The following is a 13,184-nucleotide window of genomic DNA, read 5'->3' as shown; positions in this document are numbered from 1 at the left end:
TTCTTTAATTTACTTTTAATACCATTAAAAATCAAACACATGTGAAAAGTCATAATTGCCCATTGCAGGCCGAATACTGTTATTCGGGAAAACCAAACAGGCCCTAAAATCCATCCCATCCCTCCTAATTCCATGGGATTCACCCGGCCAAACATGCCCTTACTGTAGTGGATTGAACATCTACAGTTGTGACATGCGTGGGGCACAGAAGTTTTGAATCATACTAATTTTTGTTTTTTCAGTTAATCCCAAGTAGGATTCAACAGTGGAAATTTACCTACACACGCTTTCGTGACGTGCGGCCTACTTGAGTTTTGGATTTGGATCCTTTTTTAGCCCATCTTGTGACATGATCCAACAAAGCTGATGGACGGGGTGGATTTCCCATAAACATCAGGTGGGCATACATAACTTCTCGTCACATGAAGATACTGCGAATGGCTTTTGTAGGGAATCCGCAGCCCCTCGACATGGCGTGGTTTGGGTGGATTGCAAACTGTGGGGCCCACTTTGATGAGTTTTCCTTACATCCACACCTTTCATCCATTTTGAAAGATCATTTTAGGGCATTATATTAAAAATGAAGCAGATCCAAATCTTAGGTGTACCATACCATAGGAAACAGTAATGGTTAAATCCCCACCATTGAAAACTTCATAGGGGCTAATGGAATGTTTCTTTGCCATCCAAACTATTAATGAGGCCACAAAGACCTGGACAAATAGACCACACAAATAACAGCTTGATTTAAAACTTTTGTGACCCACAATAAATTTTGAATGGTCGATTACCACTGTTTCATGTACTATGATCCACTTGAGATTTGGATCTTTTTTTTTTTTTTTTGGCTAATGCCCTAAAATAAGTTTTCAAGATAGATAGACAGTGTGGATATCAGACATATCCATCACAGTAGACCCCCACGGTCAGGGATCTCACCCGCCTAGATCCACCTAAGCCACACCCCATCGACACGGCTTCCAAAGTCCATACTTCGCAGAAGCGGATTGCGTACTGAGTAACTCACTACGCTTGGCGTACTGAGTAAACTCTGTTTGGTCCACCATGATTTATATATTTTATCCGTTCCGTCCATCCATTTTACCAAATAATTTTAGGGCTTCAACCCAAAAATGAAACATATAAAATGTTCAAATAGACCACATCACAGGAAACAGTTGAATTGAACGTCTACTGTTGAAAGTTTCTTGGGGGCCACAGAAATTTTGGATCAAGTTTATATTTATTTTTTCCCTTCATCCATGTTTGTATGATCTTATGAGAAGGTTGGATGAAAAATAAACATCATTGTTGGGCCTAACAAGGTTTCAACGGTGGATATCATTATCCCCACTGTTTCCTGTGGTGTGGTCCAATTGATCCTTGGATATGATTTGATTTTTGGCTCAACCCCTTAAATTAGATGGAAAAATGAATGGACGGTGTGGATAGATCACATACATTCAAGGTGTGCCCAACTAAGTTTACTCAGTACAATAGGAGCGTAACTCAGTACGCAATCCAATTTCATACTTCGCAATGGATATAGATTATATCCACGCAATGATTGGTCCCCAGCCCAACACGGCTGCCAAAGTCCATACGGAGCAATGGTCACAGGCCATATCCAAGCAATTACTGGTACCTACCTCATTTTAGAACCCTTTAGGGCCCGTTTGGCCGGGTGGATTGGAAGGGATTGAATGGTATTAGGGTGGATGACATGGATTTCTAGGTAATGATGATGTTGTCAGTGGATTGTGTTGAGATCCATGGGATTGCTATATCCCTGGATTGCTATATCCAGTTTGTTTGGCGCACCCGACCAATCCCGGGATTAAACCTTCCCATCCCTTCCAATCCCTCCAACCAAACACATCCCAGGCAAATTTGAACGAATTAGGGTGAATTGGATGGGATTTAAGGGCCCGTTTGGCCACCTGCATTAGGTGGGATTCAGTGGGATTGCACTTCGCCGCCTGCCATATCCACCGTACGTTCCTGTTTGGAAACCATATTTCATCCCGGGATATTGAACATCGGGTCTCCCACCAATACCTCGTGTCAACAGGAAAGGTTTTGCAATCCCGTGGGCGACGCTTCGTATTCACCACAGGCTAGACCGCTTACGTTGCCGTGCATAAAGAGTGACGTCCATTTGGGTACGACGCATGAACGTGGGCCCCTAGTGTTGTATGTGATTACATCTACTCCGTCCATACATTTTAGAAGATAAGTTTAGATCATTACCCATAAAACTGAAAATTTTCCGAAGCTCAAATCGACCACACCATCAGAAACAGTGTGAATTGAACATCTACCATTGATAATTTCCTGGGGACCACAGAAGTTTTGTATCAATCTGATATTTGTGTTTTCACTTAATCAATGTCTTTGTGATATTATCAACAGGTTTTATGATAAAAGACATACATGTAGGCCATAGAAAGGTTTCAACGGTGGAAATCATTATTCCCTATGGTATGGTCCACTTGAGATTTATATATACCTTATTTTTTGTCTCAACCATTAAAATGATCTGAAAAAAATGATGGACGGAGTGGATAAGACAATACACTGATGGTGGGCCCAACTAAGTGTACTCAGTACGAAAAGGGCGTATTGAGTAAGTCAGGATGATATAAAGTGGGTACCAATTCGATTTAACATTTTTGTTCCTGTGAACGCGTGACAGACGGATCCACGTGCAAAGGATAGCTAGCTGGGTCCCACAGTGATGTTTATGGGAAATCCACCACGTTCATCAGATTTTAAATAATATGTTATGACATTGAACCAGAAATAACGAAAATCTTTTTCACATATGGGGTGAACGATTGATGATTGAATGTCCACCATTGACACATACGTGGGGCCACACAACATTTGAAATGGTATGTTGTAAGGTGGCCCATAAAGAGTGATCTGGACCGGGTGAATGGTCCAACTCGATGGTTGGATAGCAAGGATTGTGCAATCGGTGCAACTTTCGGTAGCATAGAGCTTTTGCTATTTGACAAGGCAGGACATCTGAGTTCTAACTGATGCTGACCGTTTATTTTGCAATCCATTGATGAGATAGTGAAGATCATGACCATCACAGTAGTGTGATTTTAGAATGGAGGCCAGTACGGAATGGAGTGGATGGACGACCCACGTTGATGATCTGACCCTCCAAGTGTCTCAATATACGCATCCGAGATGTAATGCACTGGATCGATGTTTGTATTTATTTATTCTCAAAGGACTGATTTATATAACCTGGCCCACCATGGCTCCCATAACCATGCACAAGCCATTACACTCTTGGAACTACTATGCATTAACCCCAACTTAAACCATCCAATTGGGTGGGCCATGCTGTCGAGTCGAATGGGGGCATAATTCAAAAAATGACAGAGAACAAGTCTCCAATACTATCTAATCGCACCCATCAAACGAACGGTTAAAAATGAAAAGTTCAACAGTACAAATTCAAAATCCAAATTCTCAAAATTCCGTCGGAGCCATCATCCCTGCCGTAGACAAGGTTCGGACATTTTGGATTAAGGGAACAGCTACGACGGAAGGTGATTCATCACGGTGTGCATGTGTACAGATATTCATAATCTCTCAGAGTATCTCTATTCCCACTCTCTCCCACTTTGGCTTTGTTACTGCGACAGATTGACCAGCCGGATTTTTGCAATCCTCTCTTTCCCAAACAGGATATGGCCCCAATCCCGCCGGGTAGTTAGTTCCATATCTTCCAAACATGCCATTAAAAAGCATGGGATACACCGAATCCAAAGACAATGCCTTACACATGCATTTACTGCTACTTTTTCAATTCCATCTAGCTTAATCCCACCTATGCAGGTGGCCAAACGGGCCCTAAAAGTAATGATGGTGTTATCAGTGTATTGTCTTAAGATCCATGGGATTGGGATCAGATCACCGACTCTGTTTGGCACGCCTGGCCAATCCTGGGATTTAACTTCCAATCCCTTCCAATACCATCTAGTCTCTTCCAATCCGACCGGCCAAACGGGCCCTTAGGGAGCAGCCATGGTCCAACATTTGATTGCTGGTAAAGAGGTTTCTTATAATGGATATCAACCTATTGCAGTGTAACGTTTCCCGTTAGAGTTAGGTTACTTTTCAATAATTAAAATCATTTATCTAGTAGGTCATACTTTAGAACATTAGAAAAAACAACACCAAAAAAAAAAAAAAAACCTTGAATTGGAATATTTTAATCCCTTTGATCCCTTGACTCTTTCCGCGGAATGTGGACCGTATTCAGATGTTTGAAATATTTCTGTGACTCTCTAATAATTTTTTTGGATATCCGGTGACAAACATTCAATGAATGATTTTGGTCAATGCCTCTGGATGTATTCTGGTAACCTCCCCTGGTAAATTAGCTATGGGAGAGCCAAAAGGATGATGGGAATATAATAGATCATTTTTTAGCTGGAATTGTTCATTTAGTGGGACCCAATATAGATTGAAATTCATTAAAGATGTAAGTTAATGACATAATCCTATCCATATAAACTATTACAGAGAAAAAGAGGAACATAAGGTAATATCAGGCGATGGTTATAGCCTTTTTGTAATTATCTTCTTTATTTTCTCTCTCTCTCTCAAATAATATCACTCATTCACAATAAGGCACACCAGCTCAATAATCTCAATCAAGGGATAACCCTTCCAAGTGAAATTAAAAGAGATGGCCTGGGTTCTTTTGCAATTACATGGCAGGGCTCATTAGTGGTGCAGCCCTGACCTCAACCAAGATGGTGCAGCCCTTATCTCGGGACCCACCTTGATGTATGCATTCTATATCCACACCATCCACCAATCAATTTTTACATCACTATTCCATGGTATGGCCCACAATTTAGATGGTTTCTTTTCAGTTTTATATCTTACATGAGTGAGTGTGGATATGTGCATGAACGTTGGACTTGCCTAGTCTGCAAAGACAGGGTTTGAATTCCATATCCATGGACACAGCTGCCAAAAGTCCCTGCCACATTTTAGAACTTTTAGTGGGCCATGGTCAGCATTTCATCACTAGCAACGAGCACTACACCAAAATCACCAAACCGGTACGGTCGGCAATTTAGTTCAGAAAGTAGTGACCAATACTCGAATAGTGGCTGTTGTACGATGTTACTTTCACACTTTTTTGTTGGTGTATCTGGATTGATTGTTGGATATTCTTATTTCTTATTACTATATTTTATTGTATTATTTTGAAACAGATGGACGGAATGGATTCTATTAGAATCCTCTAAGTGGACCCACATGGCCCTAGAGTCGCGTTTATGTAGCTCTATCAGAGACTACTGGAGTATTTTCATCCCCCAAGCGCCCTAATCCCTTCAAAACACCCAAAACGCCCAAATCCCTCCAAAACGCCGAAAACGCCCAAATCCCTTCGAAACGCCCAAAACGCGGGGTATGTGTTCTGTCATCCACGGTTGAATGGGGAAGATTGAAGGGAGGGAGTGAGTGCAGCAGCAGCAACAGCTTGCTGACAGGTACATCAGCGCATGGTCCTTCCGTTTTCTTTTTCCCTTCTTGTGGGGTTTGTTGTTAGTCATGTTGTATAATTGTATTGGGCCTCTTAATAATAGTGGATATTTGGAGGAGAAGAGGGAGAGAAGTATTTGAGACATGGAAAACGTGTTTGAGATCGGTACTGTTGATCCTATTGCCATGATGTGGATGGACCATGTCCCATTAAATTGAAGCAATTGGATGATCCTATCCATTTGGTTAGGGTCATGACCCACTGACGCGAGGGCTCCTTGAATCGACCAAGTCACTGCACACATTTTTTTAAAGGGATCATGACCATCTACATGATGGTCCATTGAATCAATCAGATCTACATGATGGTCCATTGAATCAATCAGATCACCGCATTCTATCATGACCCATCACGTCAACCAGATCATCACATACAGACTTGTCTTTTGGATCATTACCCATTGACGTGATGGCCCATTGAAGCAACCAGATCATCACACAGGTGTACTTTCATAACCATCCATTTGTGGGCTATTAATATAGGATTAGGGAAGTCCTTTCAGGGAAATTTACAGGCATTGTCCATCGTCCACCCACTACCATGGGAACATCATATGAATAGATGGGATCACCAAACCATAGGCCCCACTTGGCACCCTGGAGTTTGACTATTTGGAGTCAAGAAACTGTGTTTGAATGTCTGGAAAGAATTTTGGAAGTCTATTATGCATGTTCAAAAGTAGAGTGAGCTTGAAGAACTAAATCATGTCAAATATGCCAACATGACATACGTGTGCAACATACATGTAAGATGAGCATTGGGTCCACAGTGGTGGTTTCCAACTAATCCATTAATTTTAAAGTTGTTGCTTTCTTTGGCTTGAAATGTTATGGATTGAATGCTTGGTTTGTATTTTTTAGTGACTATGATGATTGAAGTAAGTGTTACCTTACTGATTTGCAGAGTACCCAAGTTTATTTCTTCTTATTATGTTGAAACATTTGTACTGAAAATGAAGATGCTATTCGTTAGGCTTTGTTGAACAGCAAACATGTTTGATGAATAGGGTCAAAATCCGATGCACATGGCAATATTTCTTTCTTTTTAATTCGTGGTATACTTGAAGTTGATGAATTAGTTGAAAAATAAATGGAATTTGGATGCTATCTATTGAATTAATCCTCTATTTGATTTGATGAATTGGTAAAGTAGTCACGCCAATTTGGTTTTTGTTCATACCTTCTTTTTTTGTTACTTAATTGTTCTATTGAATTTGAATTTCATATAATATGATTTTTTATTTTTTGTGTGTGTGATTGAAATTGTATTAGTGGTTTATCTTGACTTCATCTCTGAGGTCTGGTCATTGTAGCTGTGCAATTTGTTTTGTATGTCCCACTTCTCTGAGATGGAATTGGAAGCCTCTCCATCTGAAAACATTTGTCTGATCTGATTACTCTCATTAAATGAGTAACTCATGACTCTTGACTGTCCATCTAGCGGGACCCAGCTAGAATGGATCACAATTATTGATTGATCATTGACATCACTTTTTCTGCAGTGTTCCATACTGAACCCTGACTTCTACCCATCATTGCTTTTACCTTCTGAATATTTTCTCTAACCTGATTACACTCAAACAAATGGCGTACTTATTTCTTGGCTGCCCATCTAGAGCCCACCTAGAATGGTTCAGAATTGCTGATTGATCGTAGACTAGACGCCACTTTTCTTCACTTGTTGAAACTTAGACTATCAACCACCATTCATTTTTAGCAATGGAAAATTTCCTCTGAACTGATTATTATTAGTAAATGTGGAACTCATGAATCCTGACTCTCCATCTAGTGAGGCCAATCTAGATTGGCTCACAATTACTGATCATCCTAAACATCACTTTTTTGCAGATTTTCCAGGCTGAATCTCGACTATTAATCATTAATAATTTTTAGCATTGGAATTTTTTTTGCTGATTTGCTTACTGCGAGTAAATGAGGAACTCATGAATCTTGGCTCTCCATCTAGTGGGGCCCATCTGGATTGGCTCACAATTACTGATTATCCCAGTTGTCACTTTTCTGCATGTTTCCCTGCTAAACCTTGCCTGTCAACCAACGTACATATTTTTCTCCCATCTGAAAATTTTCTCTATTCTGATTACCTTCAGTAAATTAGGAACTAATGAATTTTGACTGTCCATCTAGAGGGACCCATCTAGAACCACTTACCACTATTGATTGGTCCTTGACACCACTGCTTTCCCTGCTGGACCTCGGCTTTTAACCTTTTACCACCAGTTCGAAAGCTACTGGTTTGTTAGAATATATATGTATGTATTGCAATGTGATGCTTACAGCTTAAATTTGAGTTATTTTTCAATGATCAAAATCATTTATATAACAGAAAGCACCCTAGATTGGTATAAAATAATAATAAAATCTTATATTGAATTATTTAATCCCTTTGATCCTTGACTCTTTTTGGGTTGAGATATCTCAATCTAATAATCTTGCGGGGTATACCCATCCACAGTGAGGACCATTGAATGACTGAACTTGGGCAATGCCTCGGGATGTATTTTATGTAATCTCCCTCAATAAATTAGGCATGAGAGATGTAACAGGGAGCCAGAGGAATGATGGGAATATAATAAAGCTATATTGTTATATTACATGTGGTAAGATTATCTTTTAGGTGAGATTATTAATTTAGTGGGACTCAATATGGATTGAAATTTATTTGAGATATTATTTGACGCAAGGATGAGCGTGATGAGGTCGATCACCGTCTTCCTTAATGATAACTACTCTGAATCCATGGAGCTTATCTGGACTCATAGAGAATTCTCAAATCCACATGAAAAAGCAAAGAGAATAGAAAATAAATTCTATAAAATTCGTAATTTGATTGATGAATCCAAATAAACGAGTCTACACCCTTTAAATAGGGATAATAAGCCTTGAAAGAAATTTCAGAATTAAACTATAACTAAAACTCCTTAAAATTCATAACTTAGTGGAAATAGTAAATTTACTATTTATAATAAGTGTCCTATGCGGCTTAACCACGGTATTCTCTTTATTTTTCTAAATACTTTTCATGTTGACGCAACTCCTAGAGCGCAATGGATGAAGAGTTATAATCAAATTGAAACTTACTAAAAATAGTAAAAACGGAAATAAACATGGAATTCGACGGTCGATATGATGTAATATCGCAAATTTGGTGTGGGCAACTCAGCATACCTGGGTTGGTTGGCTAAAGTAACTCGTCCTACCCCAAAATCATATATGGTACGTCGAGTAACTCATTCCGGTTTGTGAGATATGTCTGATTTAAGGTTTTGACGGTCTTGATGTCTACCTCCGATCGGGCCTTCTCTGATCCATCTCGGACATGAAAGTGTCTGTGACCTGCTTTACATCAGCCCCCTTCACTTCAAAAGAATGAGTTCTCGTCCTGCTTCGATTCTTAATATCCGGTCAAGTGCGCCGTAACAATACCCGGATCAAAAGTTATAGTCAATTTATGGTTTACCTTCTTTTGGCCTAGGCATGCGAGGAATGTATCCGTGACACGTTCTAAATCAGAACCCTCTACCCAAAAAAAAAAAACTTGTCATCGAGTTACTCAAGGTACTTGGCTCATGATTATAAGATAACATCTGATGTTGATGTTTATTAGACATTTTCTTATACTTGGCATTAGGCTTTTGAGCTAACATAATACATGTACTCATGCTTTCCTTGACTTGACTAATATCGATCAGTTCCTTCACTTATACTTTTAAGATCTCACATTCTTTTTGATAGTGTGGGCAATGAGGCAGACTTATCACTATGACAAGATCAATGTGGTTTTCTATATCTCGCATGGGAGACAATTTATTAGGGAGTTCATCGAACACAATCGCTTTGAACGTCCGCAACACTGATTTTAAATCCCCTGAGATGTTTACAGGCTTCATATATTCTTTCTTTTCAATTAATACATATATATCTCATGTTTCCTCAGATTGTTTAACAAAAGCTTGTTCAGTTGTGAGAGATTGTCCATCCACTTTAGAAGTCTTGGGTTGTTCTCCCTTCCCATTTGGGCGAGGATAATCTTTTTACCATCTTTAATAAATATAGATATATTATCCCGATCTTTATGTATAACATCAATATTATTTTGTCATTGTTGACCAAGTAACATGTGACAAGCTTCAATGTCGACCACATCACACATTACTTCGTCTTTATAATATTTACCAATGGAAAAGATATACGACATCGTTCGATTACCTCTGTTTTATTGATCTCCTTGATCCATCCAATCGTGTATGGAGATGGGTGCCTTTCTGTTTTCAGTTGTAGCTTTTCCATCATTGTTTTCGACACGAAATTCTCATCGCTCCTGACATCGATGATCACATTATAGACTTTTTTGTATGCAGTGCACCTTGTTCGAAAGATGTTGTGCCATTGTAAATTTATCTCTACATTTGGCATGTACAATGGCTTATTCATGTTCACAGTGGTGGCTTGTGATTCACCATTATTGGTGGGTGCTATGTAGAAATCGGGGTTGTTTCGTACAGTAACTACAGGCGGTTGAGCATCGCCTTGGGCTCAGGGCGAAATTAGCGCCTCGGCAATACGGTTGAGGGTTGCATGTATCCCTTGCATAGTCGACTAACTCTCCTGGTGAAAAACTTCCATTCTTTTCGAAAGATAATGAATCCCTGAATTACCATCCATAGGATTTTGGTTCATACATTCGTTGTTTGCCATCAGCCCGAAGGGAGTCGTCGCTCTGATACCAATTGACATATGGATGAATGTGATGAGGTCGATCACCGTGTCTTCCTCAAGGATAACTACTCTAAATCTATAAAGCTTCTCTGGACTCCTCACAGTGACTTCTCGAATCTACGAGGAAAAAGCAAGGAGAATAAAAAATAAATTATATAAAATTCGTAATTTGATTGATGAATACAAATAAACGAGTTTACAACCCTTCAGATAGGGATAACAAGCCTTAAAAGAAATTTCGGAATTAAACTATAACTAAAACTTCCCAAAATTCGTAACTTACTGTAAATAGGAAATTTACTATTTATAGTAAGTGTCCTATATAGCTTAACCACGTTACTCTCCTAAATTTTCTAAACAATTTTCATGTTGGACACAACTCTTAAAGCCCATAAATCATGGTGGGCCCATATAGCACCGATCACTGGCCACCTGCCTAGTGGCAGCGTCACCAGCCAATCCGCGTCCGTATGGATGGCTCTCTCTCGTGTCGGTTCTTCCGGGACGTGACATGCCTGTGTAGATACTGTGGTCAAAGTTATGCGGGGTCTACAGAGATGCCCGTGATAAATCCACTCTGTTCATCAATCTCGCAAGACCACTGTAGACAGGAATTGAAAAATAGTTAGATATAAAACTCACATGGGTCACACAACACGAAACAGTTAAAACGGAAACGTACGCTGTTGAAACCTTCCTGGAGCATGATGTTTATATGCCATTCAAACCGCTCGTAGGTTTATTACCAGTCAGATAAACTATAGGTATAAAAATCGTCCTGATACGAAGCTTCTATGGGCCCTACATAGTTTCCAATGGTAAGCATTTAATCCCCCTGTTTCATGTAAAGTGGCCCACCTAAGTTTTAGATCCAGCTGATTTTTGCAATACTATACTATTGTGGTCTTTTCTAGACTGATGGACAGAGTTGATTTGCCACGTAAATCTGTGGGCCCCATATAGCTTCCGACCACGTGAACTTCCTGTGGCCGGGGGCACGGGCAGGCCGTTGCCGTTCTTCTTGCTTTACTGTCTCCCAACTCCTGACTCCTGAGTTCATTTTGGCTCTATCGCGCTCAGGTCCAACCCACACGTTGAGTTTTACTATGATCCAAGCCGTTCATGATGTTGACTATATGATATGCAGGTCAATGCAAGAAAATTATGGTGAATGGATGATTGTGACTGTCACTATCTTTAGTTTATTTATAACATTGAAAAGAAAATCTGCAGTGGCTCGCATTCAACTCTAAAAAAATCAAAAGGCTAGTATAATCAACGAAGAATTATAGTTGGATATATGAAAGTATCATGAATATGGACGGCTCGAATCACAGGATCATCTCAGCATGTAGGCCCTAGTGGATGGTGACTCTCGCAGGACCGTGAGTTGCGACAGATGAAAACTGACTCCTTTGGGGAACGGATTGCCTGTGACACATTGTGGGCCCATAGAGATTTCCGTGAAAAATCCACTTCATCCATCTGTTCTGAAAGACCACATTAGGGCAGGATTCTAAAAATTAGTCGGATCTAAAACTCACGATGATATATCACACGAAACAATAGGGATTGAATGCCTTACGGTGACAGAAGTTTTGTACCGGTATGATATTTGTTCTTATTGTCTATCTGAGTGGTAATAATTCTATGGAGGTATTAAATGGCATATAAACATCATGGTCAGCTTAGGAAAATTTGAACGGTGGACATTGCTGTTCCCACTGTTTTGTTGGTGTGGCCCACCTTAATATTGGATCTGACTTGTTCATATTATCATTATCTATTATAACCTTTCAAAACAGTTGGAGAGACTGGATTTGTCACAAATATCTTTGTGACCCGCACATCCCTAGGCACAGAGATATCTCCCTTCCCTTGCACAGGCAGTCCGCTCTCTTCCTCTGGGCCGATAGCGTATTACCCCACATGAGACGAACGCTCTTGGAAGGAGATCCAGGGGGTCACCTTTATTTATGTGTTTTATCCACCCCGTTCAATTATTTTAGGTTATGAGCCTGAAAAGGAGGTAGATACTAAATCTTGAGTGGACCGTGCCAAATGAAGCAGGGTGAGAATGATGCCGACCGGTGAAACCTTTTTATAACACATCGTGATATTTATTTACTATCTAATCTATTTATAATGTCAAATGACGTGGATGAATGAATAAGGACGCAGATTTCCTGCGAAAGGAAGTTCCTACGCTGGGAACTTAGGTGGGGCCCACCGTGATGTTTGTCAGGAATCCACTCCGTCCATCCGTTTTGTGAGCTAATTTTAGGAGATTAGACCAAAATTGAACAGGATCCAAGACTCAAGTGGGCCGTATTAAAGGAAAAGGTAATTAGGGAAATTCCCACTGTTGAAACTTCCCTGGGTTTGACAGTGATGTTTACATGCCATCCATACCGTTAATAACGTCGCTCATACTGGGATGAACTGAAAAAACAAATATTAGCATGATTCAAAACTTCTGTGGCCCCATGAATATTTCAACTGTGGACGTTCAGTTATCACGTTTTCGGCCCACTCGAGCATTGTATACAGTTCATTTTTGGCCTCATGTCCTAAAATGAACTCACGAAAGGGGTGGACGGTGAGGATTTCTCACAAACATCCCAGTGGGACCTACCTAAGTTCCCAGCGCAGGAACTGCCACCTTTCGCAGGAAATCCGCGTCCAATGAATAATCTGAATCCTCTATTTGCCGCAAGTAGAAAAATTCTAATTGTTTCATTTTGATTGAGCCACATCATCACACACCACTGTATCGTAAGTGATTACGTGGACCAATCATGATACATGGAAAATATGATTTTATTGGATTTAAATGGAAAACATAAATGTCGATTGATCCAAAC

General features: G+C 39.9%; 1 pseudogene; it reads left to right on the top strand.

Annotated features, from left to right (window-relative positions):
- The first annotated feature begins 5,451 nt into the window (after positions 1 to 5,451).
- The window catches only part of LOC131258017 (WD repeat-containing protein VIP3-like), a 32,905-nt pseudogene continuing 25,172 nt past the window's right edge, over positions 5,452 to 13,184 (top strand).

The sequence above is a fragment of the Magnolia sinica genome, chromosome 10, assembly GCF_029962835.1.
Source record: "Magnolia sinica isolate HGM2019 chromosome 10, MsV1, whole genome shotgun sequence".
In the NCBI taxonomy this organism is placed as follows: domain Eukaryota; kingdom Viridiplantae; phylum Streptophyta; class Magnoliopsida; order Magnoliales; family Magnoliaceae; genus Magnolia; species Magnolia sinica.
Note: the sequence above shows the minus strand (reverse complement) of the source record. Positions and strands in the feature narration are given on the sequence as shown.